At 45.1% G+C, this 18,715-nt stretch overlaps 1 protein-coding gene and 1 non-coding gene across 4 annotated transcripts in view; one reads left to right on the forward strand and one right to left on the reverse strand.

Moving 5' to 3' along the window:
- ACAP3 (ArfGAP with coiled-coil, ankyrin repeat and PH domains 3) overlaps positions 1-18,715 on the reverse strand; it is a 738,004-nt gene that overhangs the window by 608,825 nt on the left and 110,464 nt on the right. The gene's annotated exons all lie outside the window — the stretch shown is intronic.
- On the forward strand, positions 17,462-17,568 carry LOC138474974 (U6 spliceosomal RNA). The gene has a single exon (XR_011269183.1). It is a non-coding gene; the product is annotated as a U6 spliceosomal RNA (small nuclear RNA).

The following is an 18,715-nucleotide window of genomic DNA, read 5'->3' on the forward strand; positions in this document are numbered from 1 at the left end:
TCTCATAGGAAAATGGTTGGGCTTGCTGAAAATTTGTAATATGGGGCCACTAAGAAAATTATTTCTCTGGCCTCTTTTGGTTGCCAGTCCACCCGTGTGTGCAAGGCCCATGAGAGGTCTTTTTTGTGAACATAATTTTGGATCATTGACTGACGCGTTGCTGAATCCTCACATAGTACTCCATAGGCCCTGAAAACACACAATTGTGTTCTTGCCTTTCCACTGATTGTCACTGTGAACCACAGACTCTGATTGAGAGTTCTGTGCCTTGGTATGAGACCAAACCAACTCAGTGCGGAACTAGCCACAACCAAACCTGAACTGACTTCAGAAGCCTTAGTCATCATCTTTAATAGAAACTTGTTAGAGGCGTTGAACTGTCAAGAGTGTTCATGCAAAGCTATTCACAACTGCTATTGCTTGAACAAATTGCAGGCGTGAGATACTCCTGTATTTGTACTTTAAAACTGTTATGCTATTGTTATAAGATCAGTTTCATCTTTACTATTTGTATGTCTTTTGATTAGGAATAGTGTTGCTAAAGAATGCTCTGCGATATTCTTCTGCTAATAAATGGTTAAATGTATAATAATCTGCTAAATCCTATTTGTTTTGTTCAAATTGCATCTGTGTGGTATGCTCTTACATGAACCAGCTCATCAGTTTTATACAGGATACAGCCTGAATGTTCAGCCTTGCTACCAAATGGTGAGCAAGGTGTTCTCCTAAACCCATTGTTTGACATTAGATTAAGAGTTGTGCACGCCCGGCATTAGGGAGCTTCAGAAGGTCTACCTCTGGCCTCTTCAAATTTCCATAGGTCTTACAGACCAACTCCCAGTCTCACGCTCTGTGTGAACTAAACTATAGCCCCGTGCGTGCCAAATCCCTCTCTCCATCGGGCCAAGCTATTGCTGTCCTACATACTGTTCACAAAAACGCATACTCTGAAAAGCAGCTATGGGCAAATCTATGTCATTAAAATGAAATACTTCCTACGGGAGGCCAAACTCATGGCAGCCTGTCGTGTCTTAACAAAATACTTTCTCTTTTTACACTGAGAAAGTCAGCCTAAAAGCAAACAATGTCTAGATACGCAAATCTAAAATGATAAGAGGTTATTGTTGATGCAAGTTTGGATGAAAGAAAAATGAAACTGCACTGAAAACTGGGGTTGCCACAATATTTATTTTGGGACTTTTCCAAACATTCCAGTGTTGGTTTGAATTATACATATACCCTAGTGATAGACCACCAGCCTCTGCAGTCGGTGTCTTTCAGCAATCGGGTTGCTGTGATAACCAGAATATTGCCAGTCAATGACGGGCTTCTTCGCTATATGGCCACATTCTTCCATAAAAGCCTCAAAACTCTAAATGGCCTTTCCATTCATTGCCTTTCTAGATTTGAGGGCTTCTAATTCCTATTAATACATGGTATTGTGGTCCCCATTTTGTACTGCCGTTTCACACTGTACAATCAGAAATAGAAATAGTGCAAAGTTATGTTCCACCCCACACAACAGTCGTTTTGGAGAGCTCTCCCTTTCAATGCTGTTAGATTTAATTTTTTCAGAGCCGAGATTACGCCCTGCGTGCAAACACCCCGTTAGTGGATTCCTCAGCAGCTGCCTACAATTGTCTTATTGTAGAACTAGCCCAACTATAAATACATCCATGTCTTTGTGCATCCCTACTTTGGGTTTGGGCCTATTTTTGTAAAAAGGTCTACTTGCAGGAGCTTGTTGTTGTTTTGAGTGTAGACTCCTTACTTAGGTTACCTGTGCTACTTCACAGTAGTGGCCCGTCCACATGGCACTATGGGCGAGACATGTTTAGAGTTTGGTTCTTCATGTGTAAAGGATTGTTTAAGGGGGTAGTCGCATAGGTAATTTGGCTGCCCTTGGCCTGTTTTTTTTTCTGGGTAGATTTGAAAGCAGGCTTTCTAGAGAGGATGCTCACAGCGTTAGTCTTTCTGCTTCAGCTTGTGAGCAGGCATTCAATTGAACGCATCTTTTTAATTTGTATTATGGTAGTTTCTCTAGGCAGTTGTGTATGACTTGTGTCCATTTCTGCCGAATCTTTGCTAGTTTCAGGGCTGGCTTTACAGGGAGGCGACTTTAGTTGAGGGGCTTGTTTCTGCACAAAACGAGGACAGATTTGGATGGTGGAAGAGACCAAGAGACTGATCAGACAGACCGCTCCCATCCCACTCCCGACTTATGGGCAAGAAGCTCGAGGTTGTCAGCGAAAGAAGTTAACTGCCCGACACCGATAGTCATGGCAGGACACTACCGTGCTATATGCTTCCCATCAACCAACTCTCCTTCAACACAGAGCTCCAAACTACGAATGACCACCCCGACCACCCCTCCCTCCCCCAGTAATGCGAGTGTATTTGTATTTCGGTTACATATGCACTACAGCCCCTAAGGGTATCAAAGTGCATCTGGTCATGGCTCTCTGTGGGGGTGTCCAGTCATAATGTCGAACCAATAATGTCGAATTACAAAAATGTCGAATCCAAAAAGTCGAAAACAAAAATGTCGAATTTTTATTTTTTTTATTTATATATTTTTTTGGGGCTCCGGGGGTAAAAAAAGGGGTAAAACAAAAAAAAATTAAAAAAAGGGGGGTGGGGGTGGACCCCCCATTTCGAAAAAAAAGCAACCAAAAAAAAAATTCGACATTTTTGTTTTCGACTTTTTGTTTTCGACTTTTTGACTTTTGACATTATTGGATTCGACTTTTTGACTATAAACCCTCTGTGGGCATAGGGTGCCACTACAGGAGTGTTATCTCCCGTGCACGCTCCCAAATAAACAGCCAATGATCGGCAACCGTGGCCCAATGCACCATTCTGGCCACCCCTCCACCGCCTCGGGCCTCATTTGTCCTTCCCGGATCTTAATGTGAAAACACTTAAATTCAAAATCGAATGTATAATGGAACTCTTTGTACTGTACTGTTGAGCCATATCGTTGGAACCGCACTCTAAGTAATACCGTGAACTACCCCTCCCCCCCACCACCCGAGTCATCACTCTCCATTAAGAGGTAAACTACATCCTGAGGTTTATGGTATGCACTTTTTGATAACTCCCATGGCCCCCTGAGGCAGCAAACCTTCTCTGTGGCTCGGCCTCCTCTCACGAAATCAATCCTACCTCCCCTGTCAAAAGTAAAGATAATATGACGGGCTTTCAAGGCCTTACTTGTGAAACATGCCTTGTACTACCCGCAATTCTGCTTTTCTCTTTCATTCGTCACTTCCCTGTCTGACTGCCCCTCGATGGATTCAGTATTTAACCACATTTTGAAATGCCCTAAGGGGTGAATGAGCAAGTGAGAGCATGTGCAACATAGCACACACCTGTACAACTTACGTGGCACTGTACAGTATCCTTTTTAGTTGGGGAGGCACCACCTATAAGGCAAAACGATTGAGTACAGATGGGGAGAAATGGCATATGAGGAGTTTGCTTATGTGCCCACTCGTTGACTGCCCATGGCCATGCAAATGCCTATGACCATTCCCACCCAGTTCTTGCCCCACCCCGCCCCAAACACCTCCTCATGGGAACTCTTTGAGCTTTCTTTAATCAAGCCTTACCGTTAAACTTTGCACTCAACATGCCTGCCAGTGTTTTTTCAAAGCAGTCTTCTGAGAGTGAATGACTTAATTGGAGTTGCAGATCTGCTACTGGTGTAATATAAATGTCTAAACCAGATCTGCCTTCAGCCACTGGATTTATAGGCACTATCCATGTCCGTCACTGAAGTCTTTTTAAAAACAAGCATTGGCAAAGCCAACAGTTTGGGCTTTTTTAAAAATAAATATTGGGCATTTGCCAGGCACTGCTATTAGATACCCAGATACTCACACCATTGTGCACCCATTACCATCATTATCAATGCTTGGTATAACTTGCACACAGAAGTGGGGGCGTAGTCACACCCAAAGGGTACACATGGGTGGACAGTGTTCGCCTACTTATTTTAAAGGCTGTAGCTCATCTCCATCGGAGTTTAAAGGCATGTACATGAAAAGCCAACAAATGTCTTCACAAGGTTGCAACCAAAGGCTGAAGTTCTAGAAGAAGCCAACAGGTGCACTCACAACTGATAGCATTATGGGTACAATCAGCACATCCAGGAACCAGAGACTCTTTAAGAAAGTAAAGAAACAAAAGCACTTTTCTTGTTCCCATGTAAATAACAATGTTAGTGAGTCCCAGTTACAAATGTAGTCATTTTAGGCTATCTATTGAAGCCAGTTGGCGCAGATCCCCCTCAGCAGCCAACAAAAACTGCTTCCTTAACTTTTCCAAAGAATACAAGCATGCCATCCTCAAAGCCACTGCCCTCTGCAATAGAATCCTTAATGCCCAATCTCAGTCACGTGAACTATTTTCCACCCCGCGAGAACTGGAAAACCCTGCCACACCTACAGCCAATTTCACCAAACATGACGTTTGGTGCAAAATCATTCAAGATGCCCTCACTAGCGAAATTGACACCCTTCAGAAAAAAAAAAATCGAGAAGCAAGTAACTATCTGTGCTAAATCACCCAAGTTTGACCCCAAGTCCACCCCACCCACTGCCCACACCCTTCCACCACCATCACATTTCGCTTCCTCTCGTCACAGAATCTGAAATCTCATTCCTGGTCTCAAACCCTCACGATGCCAAGGGGCATCTGTCCCGCCACACTCATTAAGGACTGTGTGGAAGTTCTTATACCAATCATCACAGCATTTGTTGACTCCTCTCGCAGCATTAGCTCCATCCCAACCAACCTTAAGGAAGCCTGTATCCACCCCCTCATCAAAAAACCCACACTTGACCCCACCATTCCCACCAACTACCGCCCCATCACTACCGTCCCATTCCTATTAAAAATCCTGGACTGTGGTGCCTACACTCAAATACAAACCTTCCTAGAAAACAATAACATCCTCAGCCCATGCCAATCAGGTTTCTGACCAGGTCATGGCACTGAGTCAGCCCTCCTCATCCTAAAAAAACAAATGGACGACATCTGTGACCCCGCCAACCTAGCCCTCCTTTTACTGCTAGACTTATCGCAGCATTTCACCTGGTCAACCACCAAACACTCTGCCAACACTGCACCAAGGCTGCCAACTTTTCCTGAGGCCACCAGGTAGATTGCCTTGTTCCTTGTGGACAGAACTGCTTGCATTTTAGCAGGAAGCACAGCAGCCCACCTGACTTAGGTTCCCTGTGGGACCCAAGACTCTTGTGTCTCCCCGACCTTATACAATATCTACACCAAACCGCTCCTTGACCACCTCGACTCCCTCAGCATCTCCTACAACTACTATGATACTCAAATCCGCATCCCCCTCACAGGCAACTATGAACAAGACTCAAGTAACATCAACAAAATCAACGACACAATACAAGTGTGGATGGCTGCACACCATCTTTGCCTCAATGATGACAAAACGCTTAGCCAAACTGAACCCCTTATTTCGCTCCTTCACCATGGATACCTTTTCCATCCCGGTCTCCTCCTCCATTAAAACTCTGGGAGTCCAGCCTTAGCATGAGCACGGCCAGACCTAGGATTTGCGGGGCCCTGGGCGGAAAAAGATGTGTGGACCCCTTTATTTGCATCACAGAAAAGGATGTCCCAAATGTAGTCATTAATATCTATGGGGATCAAATAAACTGACGTTCAATTTCTGAATTTGTAGCTGTTAATATTACGGTTGTAGCAATATCAGGAGTGACGCTTATTTTGGAGTACCCGGCCAAGTGAGCTGAATCATTTGTAGAGATGGGTACATCAAAAGAAAGTACTGTGACGAGAAGAAGCAGGACAAAGACTAATGGAGATCACTGTGAAGAGGAAAAGTCAGAGTGTCTATTCCCTCCCGACGGGCCACCCAACCGGAAAAAGCACCCCAGACAGAATAACCACCGACCGTATGAGGTTGCACCAATCCCCACCGCTCCCAGCATGAGCGCGCACTACAAACGGTATCCAGCCACCCGACCATATAACCCTGCAATGGTATGGACTCTATCCAAATCAAGGGACGACAGTCAAGACCGAGCTGGAGATGATTATATGGACTGAATCTCCCGCAAACCATGCTGCAGGTCGTTAGAGACACCATGACGACACAGCTGCGTTAGACAGGAAGCACACGTGCAACCTGCACTTTCGAGGCACTCACCCACCAATCCACACAAATAACACTTGCGCAGAGTTCTATGAGTTAGAGGACGGTGACATATACACACTGTCTGCATGTTTATTATTTTTCCACTTAGGTTCGCTACAGCACCACAGAAACGCAAGATGACAGATGAGCGTGTGCGTTTGCTTGCAGATGCTACATGCTATTAACCCTGTGGATTGACAGGAGCATTCAAGTGACCTGACCGACCATGTCATGCCTTAAACCTATGGATGATTACTCTGAATGCATATAACTGGAGCTGAAGTAGGCCTTAAGAAAATCCAGCAAGCCAGAATAGTCTCACAGACATCCCAAGCCGCAAGAGGCCGCGTAAGCAGAATAGCCCTGGCAAGGACCGCAGCCGCCAAGGACATGATGTTGCAAGTGACATTCCTCACCCAACACGCCACAGTGAGACTGGCTACAGGAGAGAATATTACAAGCCAAAATACAAGTAATTTGGCCTCACCGACGGTCTTCTCACAAGTGACTCGGCCGAACTGACACGGTGCCAAGGCCTGGAAGCTGGGAAGACTTGGCTATCTCGCGTCTGGGACCGAGCTCGCAACAATCCACCTTCAGCATGCGCTGGGAATGGACCGCTCTCATGGCATTAGCAGAAGCACCCCATTGTTACACACTGTCACATAGTCACACCTTATCGATACACATTGTACGTAAGCAGGTGTCTTGAGGGCTGGGAACAACGGTAGTCCCAGACTTGGGCGCCCGCGGCCTGACCAATGAGGACACTGGGGGCTTGGAGCTGGCGGCGGGAATCCCCAGCCAATCATCGGGCTCTCTAATGTAACACTTTTCTGGTAGCAATTGTTTAGGGATGATCCAAGTATACCACCTGACACACTGTCCACCAGTAACAAAGCACACTATATGTTTCTATACTGGACCTACCACTCAGGGAACCAACCCAGAGTTGCGTTAGGTTCGGGGAAGGATTTTGGTAAGTGACGATGTTTGTGACGTCACAAGTGTACAAAAGTGGCCTGCGAGACCAAAATCGGTGAGATGTGCCTGGACTGGATTTTGCTCCATGCGTGTGATCCCTGCTTGTTTACTATAATAAAACAGCAGTAACCCTTTGCTCCTTGTGTGGACCTCGATTTCTTTGGGCCATTGGAAGGAGTTAGGGCCTTCCGAGAGCTCGAGGTCCGCGGACCCTAGGTTCGGCTCTGCCGACCCCAGAGATGACCCTAACAACTGGTAAGTAATCCAAACATACCTAATGTAACTGCACGTTCCACGGATGTAAGGGCAGGTATTGGCCCTGGGCCAGACAGGGCAAAGTGCTGTTTCTGCAGGATAGTGCAATCGTAGCAAAGCCTATTTTTTTTTCCTTTATTTGCATTTGGTTCAATTACATAAAAACAATTTCATGTAGAACCTTTACAAAATCTGAAATATAAAAATAATCATATGAATGTTCCATACATTCAGTTATTTTAAAATCCTTTCAAAATTAGCTATTAAAATACAGAATGTAGAATATAAGATCTAAATTTATAAAAACCATCCTTTACAGATATTTCCACAGTCACATTTGCAATCTGTTTATGATGCTTGCAAATTTCATTCACTAAAAGAAATCATATCCAAAAAAAGGGATAAGCTATGCAGGTGATTTAATTTAGCTTTCTAGATTCAACCCTCTATGAATTTCCTCTGGGGGATGTAAACAGCTCAATTACTATATAGTGCTAATTCCTTCTCAATATGCTTACAAAAACTTACCAACTCGTAAATTAAAGGTTTGAGTCCCCTGCATCATTCTACACCATAAAGTTTCAAGGCAATCCTCATATTCAATATTAAAACATTTAATTAGTCTGTCTGTTCTTATGCTCTTAAAATGAGGACAATAGAGTATAAGGTGCTTCAATGTTTCATAGGGTTCACTACATTCATCAAAACGAAAGCCTATTTTCCGGAATGGTACTGAAGCAGTTAGACTAAGCAATTCTGCAGGTCTTCAAATGTCATCAATAGGGCTCAAGTCCAGAAAAAAGTGTGAGGGATCATTAACAGACGCACAGGGTCTGAAAGTATCCTAAAGTGAAATATGCACATTTAGTTCAACTGGCCTTTCCTAATAGAAGAAAATTCAAAATAGAAATGAGCATTGTCATTAATACCCCCAGAAAACAGAGATTTTCCTAGAACACTGCTGGCAAATATAAAAGGTGTGCACCTTTTCACCCCAAAATCTATCATCATACCATATAATAAAAGGTCAGACGTATGTTGTCGGATGCAGTCATGCGCAGTAGAGACTGTGCGCTTCGCCTGTTGTTACCACTAGAGGGAGCTGTTGCCTTAGGATTAACATGAATTACATATTAACACTCTGAAAATGTCTTTCTTTCCGACTTTGGCCCGTGTACATAGGCTTTCACACTAGTATTGAAATATTATATGGAAAGCAAAATACCAATACAAGAGGTGTGCTTTGAAGACACTTGTGTGGTTTTGTGGGTTAAAATCCTGGTGGGCAAAAACCTAAGCAAACAAGCTTTTCTGCATGATGGCCTCAAAAAACACCCAATGGGGGATCGAGTCGGCACTGTGAAAGAAGTGGGTGAATGCTGTCAACCCACATGTAATCTCAATTTGTATCCTGAAAATTAGCACAGGCCCAGGTAGAACATCTTCAGTCCAGCAACCTCTGTTCACACATCCGTGGACCTGGTAAATATTCACACCACATTTGCCCACTAATCCGTTCCCCTCCTCACAACAATGTTTGGCTTTCAACAATAAATCGGACTTGAAAAGTACACACATCATAATCCAAATACTCCAGCAATAAAGGAATCCTTATAGAAATATGTAAAACAAAAAGAGTAAAAAATGTGTCATTTTAACCCCATCAAGAAGACTACAAATACCAGAATGCAATTCCGCAAAATTATTTCAAAAATGGCTTGTGGTCTGTTTTTCAAGACTTAAGATAATGTGAAATGGTAAGCTTTTGCACCGTTTGGCAATGGCATGCTTTATGTAATGCGAGTGAAAGGTAACATTCTCCCCCCAAAAAAATGTATTTAACACACCAAATGTGGACATATGAATACTATCAAGCACAACTCTTTTTTTTGTCAACATATTTTAATTGTCTTCAAATAAGACAGATTTGGGTGGCAACTCGTTTTTCTGTTTATGCTTTCAGAATAAAATGCCCCTTTTTAACCCCTCATCCAAAACAAAGGTTCTTAAATGGACCATTACTTGAGGTGACAGCAGGGCCTTGCTAAAACAGACAGAAAGAAAATCCCTGTGGCTAGAAGCAGTCCAGCCCTTGTTACTTCTTAAACTCATGGCATCAGGTAGCTAAGGGGCGGGGGCCCTGAACAGAGCGGGACCCGGGCAGACGTCACACACTTTCGATGCCTCAGGCCGGCTCTGAGCATCAACGTGATTGCCTCATCAGCGGCCCACAGCACTAAACTCTTGATTGCAACCAAACCATTCCTCTCCACACAAGGCCGCCTGACCATAGCAAGTACAGTAATCGGCTCCCGACTTGACTACTGCAACTCTCTTCTGGCCGGCACATCGTAGTGCAACCTCAACAAGCTCCAGACCATCCAGAACAATGCCATCTTGGCCGCCATGAACTTAACCAAGCATGACCATATATCAGCTCACAGAAAAGCAGCACACTGGTCTTTCCATTACTCACCGATGTCTCTCCAACTCTGCTGCACCCTGCCTTTCGCAGAGGATCACCAAAAACACATCTTCCAGACCCACAAAGCCAATCCCCAGCCACAGACTGACCACTCCACATTTCAGGCGCACTAGAGCCGGGGGCTCCAGCTTCCCAGCCACTGCCGCCCAGCTGTGGAACGCACTGTCTCTACACCTACGCACCGAACCTTCTTATTGGTTGTTCAGGAAACAACTTAAAACGAGTTTGTTCAACTGAAGGTGGAACGCTCAAGAAACAATCTAAAACCAGCTCTGTCTAGCCGATTTCTCCTTCTCCCGCCTATCCCTCCCCCCCCTCACGCTCTCCTTCCTGCCAGTCTATTCAACCAGCACCTTGGTGTCCGTGGGTTTTGTGCACTTTATAAATGTAAAAGTAAGTAAATAAATACATAGGCTGCCATTTCCACATAACATCTCCATGGGCACATAGTTGTGAGCATGTGCTTTCTACCTCCAACTTTGTGAACGGCCCTGTATATGTGATGTGTAGGAACTGTTCACATGGGCTAAGCCATACAGATGCATGCCCACAAGCCTTTGCAAATCTACAGACACGTCTTTGTCCTTCGGAGATATATTACATCAAACCACATTGTTTGTGTATGTTGTGTGGTTAAAATGTACACAGAGTTTTCAATTCCACATTAGATATAATTGCTGAAGAAAGTCAGATCGAATTACTACAATATTAGAGATTGTAACTTGCAGAACACTGGTCCTCCCACTTCTTTTTTTAGGACTTGGTCCCTGGTAACATCTCTATGACGTACAAACGCTGTACACTCCTATACCAAGGCCTGCACATGCAGTACATATAACACACAGATCTATGTGCGTTTACGCTGAGTTACAAACGCATGCTTCTGCAGTGCGTCTCACATCACAGACACAGCTCCCTGCACAGTAACACTTCTATAACACACACACCCCTGTGCAGTGTGACCTTAGTGTGCCATTTGGCATGCATTTCCTCAAAGGTAAAATATATCTTATTTGTGCATGCATGCAGTTATGCTACTATTGCTATGATTCTATGTTATGCTTTCATGTCATATTTTAATGAATGCTAATAGGCTAGGTCACTGGCCTTGTGCAGTGCTATGTGAGTATGCTCTGCTTTGGGACACTATGCTACGTTTATTTTGCTACCTTTGTCTGCGCTATATAATGGGTGCTGGGACACAGTACCTCACTGAATATTCTCTTTACGGCACTAGCCGTAACTTCAGGAGCACTCCGCATAACACAGAATAAGCACATAATGTCTACAGAGACAGACTCCCACGAGGGGCACTGTCCCACACAGGGGTGGACTGGCCTATGGGACACTCTGGAGATTTCCCGGTTGGCCTCTGCAACCTGGGCCTCTTTTGTGTGGTATTTCCAAATGTTCTCATGAGAAAAGCATTGGGCTTACTGAAAATGTGTCATATGGGGCCACTTTGAACTTTATTTCCAGGGCCTCTTTTTGGGCCCTAGTCGTTATTTCCAGGGCCTCTTAGTTCCCAGTCCACCCCTGGTCCCACATGGAGGCCTGCATGGCCCCTGTCCCTGAAAGCACTTGGAGGAATGAGGGAGCACAGTTCACAGGAGACCATGAGGGCATTGACTTTGATGCCCTCCTCCTGCGCCCCTATTGGCCGCGTGGAGGCAGGCACCAAGGGAAGATGTGTCAATCAACTTTCTTCCGGGCTCCTTGTTGCAGTGCTGGCTGCGGGGAGAAGATTATCCAAACCTGAGTCAGAGTGGAGCTGAGGGACCGGGTGGTAAAAATGGTAACTGTAAAAAAAAAATGTGTGCATGCATGAGTGTTGTGTGCTTGTTCATGTGTGTGCATGGGTATGTGTGCACGTCTACATGTGTGTATATGTGTGAATGTATATCTAGGTGTGTCTATGTGTGTGCTTTCGGATGTGGGCCCAGTCACAGGTACAATAAAAAAATGGAATGGCTATCTTGGCCTTTATTGTGTATTGTCTGCAAGGCCACATGCTGACAAGGAGTTATGATATATATTGGGCACCAACTGCATAACAAAGTGTTCAAAAGGAAATGTTGGAATACATTGGGCACATGCTGCACAACAGTGTATTTTACAGAGCAATGTTGGAATACATTTGTCACAGCCAGTGCAGAGGAAGAGCCAAGTACCCCTACCTCAACCGTTCTGCCCCTTTTACCTGTATGTTGGAAACCAGAGTATGTGACATACACAGTGCAGTTGAACCAACAACAAGCAGAATATGGACTCTGCCCAGTACCAGTGAAAGTACCAATACCTAAGAGAATCTGGGAGGCAAAGTACCCATTGAAAAAACCATACCGGCATACAAGAAAATATGATGGCCATTTGAATGAAATCATTCTCGGGGAAACCTCCTGAACTCCATTAAGTGGTTTGTGTTATCGTTTGCTTGTTGTGGTGTAAGTTGAACATATGCATGACGTTTGATTTGAAGTGTTGGGCTTTGGGCCACTGAAACCCACCAACTTCGCAATCCTGCACACTCGGACCACCCGCAGCGCTACGATCCCATGCCAATGGCATATGAGCCCTTTACAGAAGGCATGGAACAGTAACTTGCAAAGCCAGCTATACTGCAAAGTGGTCTTTGGCATATTGGGCGCTACAGAAATACAAAAAGTAACCAAACAATTATTGCAATCCAATCTTGTATGCATCAGTACTGTTCTGTGTGCTTATGTGTCAAATAGCCTTGCAAACCCCGAGTGCTGGGACTATTAGCTAAATAAGTGGTGTTCAATCAATTGACGCTAGAATTCCCATGTTTTACTCTCTGGTTTCCTGTGCATATCACTGCCGCAGCTACACTACCTTGCTGAGCTCTGGGGGCCCTTAATAGAAAGTAAGTGTGCCTTTTAAGAATCCTGAGCCCCTGCTGCCATCACTCACGGGGTTCTGCGAGGGCTCATGGTCCACTCTGGCAGAGAGTCAGCCTGACAAGTCATAGCTGTCTCGTGCTAGAGGCATCGGACCAATGTATTGTATTGGATTCATGTTAATGGTAAAACCTGGGTTATAGAGTGCTAGCCAAGCTCTCAGTGGGGCAGAGATGCGCGGGTACCTGTCGGTGCTTTTGCCTGAACGGCCACGGCTGACCATGGTTTGTTCACGATACCTGATGCTCCCAATCTGAATCCCACAGGGGTCCAGCCAGCCTTTCATCTTTCCGGTAACACCATTTCATTGTTGTGGCGTAACCGAAACAGCAAATTCCGTGTGACAAAAATAGGAGTTGTCCTGATAAAGCGAGATCATGTATTTATTTAACAATAGGCTACAATGCACTCGGGGGCATAGGTAGACCCTCCTACTGTACCATGTTCCTTGCTTGCTAAAAAAAAAAAAAATGCAAACAATACAGACCTAACCAACACCTGCTATTATCACCAGCTGCGCTTGTTCAGACAGATGCCTAGGTTTAAGAAAGCCAGCACTGGTGAGCGGGCTGTCGCTGTTCTGGCCACTGGGCTATGGAAAGATAGCCCATGAAAGCTCAGAAATATCCTTGGCCATTAGACACGCCTTCCCTGCTCCCCCCACCCCCTGACTCCAGGCCAGCACTGACTTGCTATGGGGTCTTCTGCGCTGCAGGCCAGAACACGTGGTGACAGTTGTGCTGAACAAGAATAAATGACCATGAACAAAAACAAACACAATCCATGAGTGTGTCCAGGAATGTCCACGCGCAGACTCCTAATATGGCTCTGTGTGCTGTAATGTTTGTATTAAACGCATTTGCTTTAGGATTGTATCAGCGAACCTCACTCTCTTTTTTTTTAATGTCTGTTTACTTAGTTTTCCTGAAGAATGCCTTTGATATAAAAACAATATTTATGTATTTACGTAACGAGGTCACGCTTCTCGAATTACTGTAGGGAAGCCTAGAATGATATCTCAGATAAGCGGCCCACCAACCACTTTTACTCCCTCAAAACAGGCCAAAACTCCCAACCAACTGACGCTTAGCTTGCCTCCTGCTTCCACGAACACCGCCCCACTGATCGGTTCGAATCAGCAGAGCAAGCCTCCAGGAATTGAGCAAAGTGCATAGAGCTGTGGAAATACAGGAGGTTATGAGTCCCAACCAAGCCCTACTTATGAGCCCGAGCCACAAGGACGCATATAGGGGACTACGCAATGCAGGGACGGCGTCAGGGCTTTTCAACCTATTCAAATGAAAGGGGCCTCGAGCCGAAAGGGGGCCCCTACCAACTGCCCCGTGTTGCCATTCAGCAGTCTTGTAACCAATGTTCCCTCTAATTATTTTTCTCCATGTGCGGAACCGGTTGGCTGTTGTGCGCACATTATTTTCCTTGTGCACAACTGACTAATAAGATAAGCCACCTTGTGTGCTACCATCCCAGAAGAGAGTTTGGAAAGGAATTTCCTCTTCCCAACCACTGCAATTCTTTAAAAATCTTACAACACTTTTTCCAAACACATAGGCTAAAATAAAATGTCTTATGTGATTATACAGAAAACTCATCAACCAGTCCAAGACTTCAATATCTGCCACAGTGCTTACAAAAGTACTTCTGTGCAGAGAAAAGTGTCAGCCTCATTAGGAGTTTGGCGGTAACTCAATTACTTTTTTCGGGCCTGGAGTGGAAGATTTGCCTCCAGGAAAATCTTGGCGGTAAATCCTCCAACTCAATGCCAAAATCGTCAGAATTTTTGCTGCAGTAATTCCGCCAAAAAGGCACATTGAGTCCCATGGACTCAATATGGACGGGGAATTACACTGCTACCACCAGTTGTAACCCAGCGGAAATTCCTCCAGACCAAGTGGCGGTAAATTGTAACAAAGCAAAATATTCCTTTCTCCAGAGGTGTTGCTAGGGAGGGGGTGTAAGGGGGCTATAGCCCTGGATCTTTTGGTTGTAGCTCCATATAGAAGCTCAGGAGCTACAACCAAAAGACTAGCTAGCCCAGAGTCATGACAGTCCCGACATTATTGTAGCCCCGAACCTTTTGCAGACCTAGCAACACCCCTGCCTTTCTCTATTTTCGTTCAGGGGCTCCCATTACAAGGTGCATTTTATTTTCCCACAGGATACACAGAAGTGTTACCTCGTTGCCTACTAACACCGGTTCCTCCACCATCACCTGCTTGCTGACAAAGAAGGGGTTATAGCTTTTCACAGGCCCTTTTGTGTTTAAGCTCCCTGTTGGCTGGCCATCTCATGGTAATCTGCGGCTATTAACGTTATCTTTGTCTCCATTGTAATGTATGCACCACATAGGGGCCTCAGACTGTTTTTTCTCTAAGCAGGGGGCCCTAATTATCAAGTTCAAATTGTCCCCCACACATCTCCATCCTTTCATGGGTGTCACTTTATTTTAATTAAACTAAAATGACACTTCCTTTGCTTGTATCCTCTTCCAGTGTGGATAAGATGATGCCGGTTAAAGAGGACTTCAGTTGTCACTCCCACGCCAGTGTATCTGTGTGATTCTGGAAGTGTAATGGGTGCAAATTGTCTGTGTGTACAATGTATCAGCAGTAGCAGCAACTGTACATACCAAGTAGCCCATTGTAGGCACGGTGACAACTGTAAAGACAAGTGGTATTTGTTATAAAGCTCAGTCCAGGCAGCTTTAGGTTGTTTGATAAGTTTACTTCAGTTCTTATGCTACAGTTACAGTTCAGAATTCAGACTTAAGAAATAAGGAGATAGAAAGACCAAGACCAAGACAGGACAGACCAGACACCGGCACCCATCACCCAGGGAGGGAAGGCTCAACTGACCCAGCGTAGAACTCTCATCATAGCATTCCCTCACTCATGCATCAACATTCCACAGGCACTCTGGTGACATCATAAATCACATCAGACTAACCAAGCACATCACAACAGTATTCTAAAAGCCTATTACTTTTAAAATAATATCTCCCTAATTACAGGCCAGGATCACGTGGAATTTTTATGGCATGGGGTACATAGAAAGTACTCAGACTTTGAGAAAGGAGCAACACCCCCCTTTTCTTCAAACCGCTACCTCTGATTGTCACATGCAAAATCTGGATGCCCAGTGCCCTTCCCGGCTATCCATATCGCCGAAATCACCCCTATAACCTTTTAGTTTCAAATGTTATGTAGTGCTAACATGCTCCTGTGGGTTGCATCAGGGAGCTTTAAAAGTCTGGAGCTTGCTGCAATGCCAGAACAAACCCCAGTAAACTGAGGGAGGATTAGTGCACCCGAGGGAGGGCAAGGAGGCCCTTATCACATAAAGTCCCCTCCTTCTCTCACACCCTCACCTCCTCATCAGCATTTTGATGTGGTGCTAAGCAGAGGCATAGACAGGGTAGGGGGCCTGAGTGGGCAAGGCCCATCCAAAAATCTGTAAACGCGTACTCAGCAGTGCCTTGTGAGCATTCACAGATGTTAATGTCACTGAGGTGGGCTCAATTACATTAGATTCAGGCCCCACTTGTTAGACAATCCTGGCTATGCCTCTGGTGCAAGGGGCCAGCCTAAGCTGCTGTACAAACAAGGACACCGACTGGCGATAAAATACGGTCAGCTGAGGTGAAACGAGCAGGCGTTGCGCACTGCGCAGAATTCCAACGGTATTATTAATAATGAATGTGGGGGTGGGTGACAAATGCCACCTGCCCCCGCCCCGTTTCCACGGCGGGCGCGCCTACCCCTACCACAATAACCTGCTCCGTGCAAAAGCAGGCGGGCAGACAGGTTTGCTTTGCCAGGACACCTTGCTCTTGTGTACACACAGCTTTTTAGCGGTGAAATCATCGGCGCGCCAAAGTTCAAGTCCTTGCCGCAGACATGGGTTAGCTGTCCCCTCAGGGTACTTGCTGCCGCTCCCCCTCGCCAGGGAAAGGGAGTGCCCCAACATGATGTCACTGCCAGGCTCTTTCCAACACGTGACCTGCAACTAACACCACATCCTACTCAAGCGGTTCTGTTGCATAAATGAGTTCTTTTTTGTTTGTTTTTGTAATGTATATTTTATGGAAAATAAGTGAGGAACGCTAGGTAGCCTAGTGGTTCTTATCTAGACCCTCCAACTTGACAAAACGGAATGATTCCGAATTTAACAGTATGGCTCAAAGGGTTCGGCATTTCCTTAGAACTATTTTATTTAATGAAAGCAGAACGAAAGCACAATTAAAAAAAACGGTATCTCCCATGATTGCTTAACCCACGCGACCTTCAGCCCACCAACAGTAGACATTCAGGCTCATAAAAAGTTGGCAAAGTCCGTAACAAGTCCCCTTTTCTTCCTGCCCCACGATTACCACGAGATAAGTATTCTGTAGCATACGTGCCCCATTGCATTCTGGAGAGGGTAGTCCAGTCCTGTTTTTTTCTTCTTGGCATTCTGAACTTGAAGTCCTGGATTTCTAAAGGGGAGCATACAGGACTCCAAGTGTAAGATTGCAAAGTAATACTAAGGTTGGTCTAGCAGGCCCCGCATGGTTCCCTGCTGGCATATTTGCTGTATATTGGAAACTGTTCAAGAAAGGGACTCCTGGTGCTCGCTTCGGCAGCCCATATACTAAAATTGGAAGGATACAGAGAAGATTAGCATGGCCCCTGCGCAAGGATGACATGCAAATTCGTGTAGCGTTCCATGAAAAAAAGGGGGACACGTGCAGGTTAAGGGAAAGCCCGAGAATAACTAGGTACACACAGTGCTGGAAATGGAAACATGTAATGGGGGAACGGTCACTTCTTAGGAGGGGCGGGGTGGGGCTTTAGGAAGGTGGGGCGGGCCAAAGGGCAACGCCCTCAGCCAGGTTGTACAACAGTATCTCTATATAGAACTCAATCCTGGCTGTTTGCATAAAAGCAAAGAGCATTATGGGAGCAACAAAATGTCCACAATTTGAACTGTTAACCATGTCTTATATTGATTCATTAAGAAAACTTTTAAAGCAAATAATCAACTCTTCTGTTTTGATTGGTCATAATAGTCACCCTAATAAAGAGATATCTATCACATACAGGGCATAGATAACCTTCGGAACAGCAGCAAAACTGTATATGAGGCTTCGGCAGTTTCTGTAGGTAGAACTACTGCATGTTATGAATGCTCGTTGAAGAATGAAGACTGGGTAAGCGGTCTGTAAGATGAGGCACAGGATCTGGAGAACAGAGTGGGGCTCCGGCAAGACATTATTTGACCGAGTGCCGCTCTCCGTCTTGCGGTTTAGAGAAACGGAATCATTCGAAGTAAGGGGGCAACTGGTTTATTTGAAGGCTGTGCAACTTTAGAGAATAGTACCCATCAGTTCTCTGGCGCACGGTTATTGGGCTACAAAAAGGTTAAGCGTTTAATGCAGTGGTAAAAGGGCACCAAAAAAAAAAAATTGTGGAACTGTGACTGAGCGAGGAAACGAGAAGTCATGTGCCACCCATGTTTTGTGGATGGTACAGGGGGTTCCTGGTTATCATATATGGCCTTGCGAAATCGACTCTACTCGCTGATCATAACTTTGCTGGAATCCATATGTAACACCTTCCAGAACAGCAGCGTCTGCAACAGGGGCCTGCACTAGCGAATGTGTGCTGTAATGAATAGAATTTGGTAAATTATAACAAAGCTGGAGCCCAAGAGTGAAAGGCTTTTATCTTCTCTGGTCTGACAGAGTGCAAAGGATGACTAGTCTGTGGTCCTGAAATATCCAACAGGTGTGCATTACAGGAGTCCAAATGACTAGTCGCTTAGGCTGAAACTACAAGTGCACACTAATACACGTTGCCGCCTAAGGTTAAAATAAAATCC

The sequence above is a fragment of the Ambystoma mexicanum genome, chromosome 8 (genome assembly GCF_040938575.1).
Source record: "Ambystoma mexicanum isolate Mex_15411 chromosome 8, UKY_AmexF1_1, whole genome shotgun sequence".
Lineage (NCBI taxonomy): Eukaryota > Metazoa > Chordata > Amphibia > Caudata > Ambystomatidae > Ambystoma > Ambystoma mexicanum.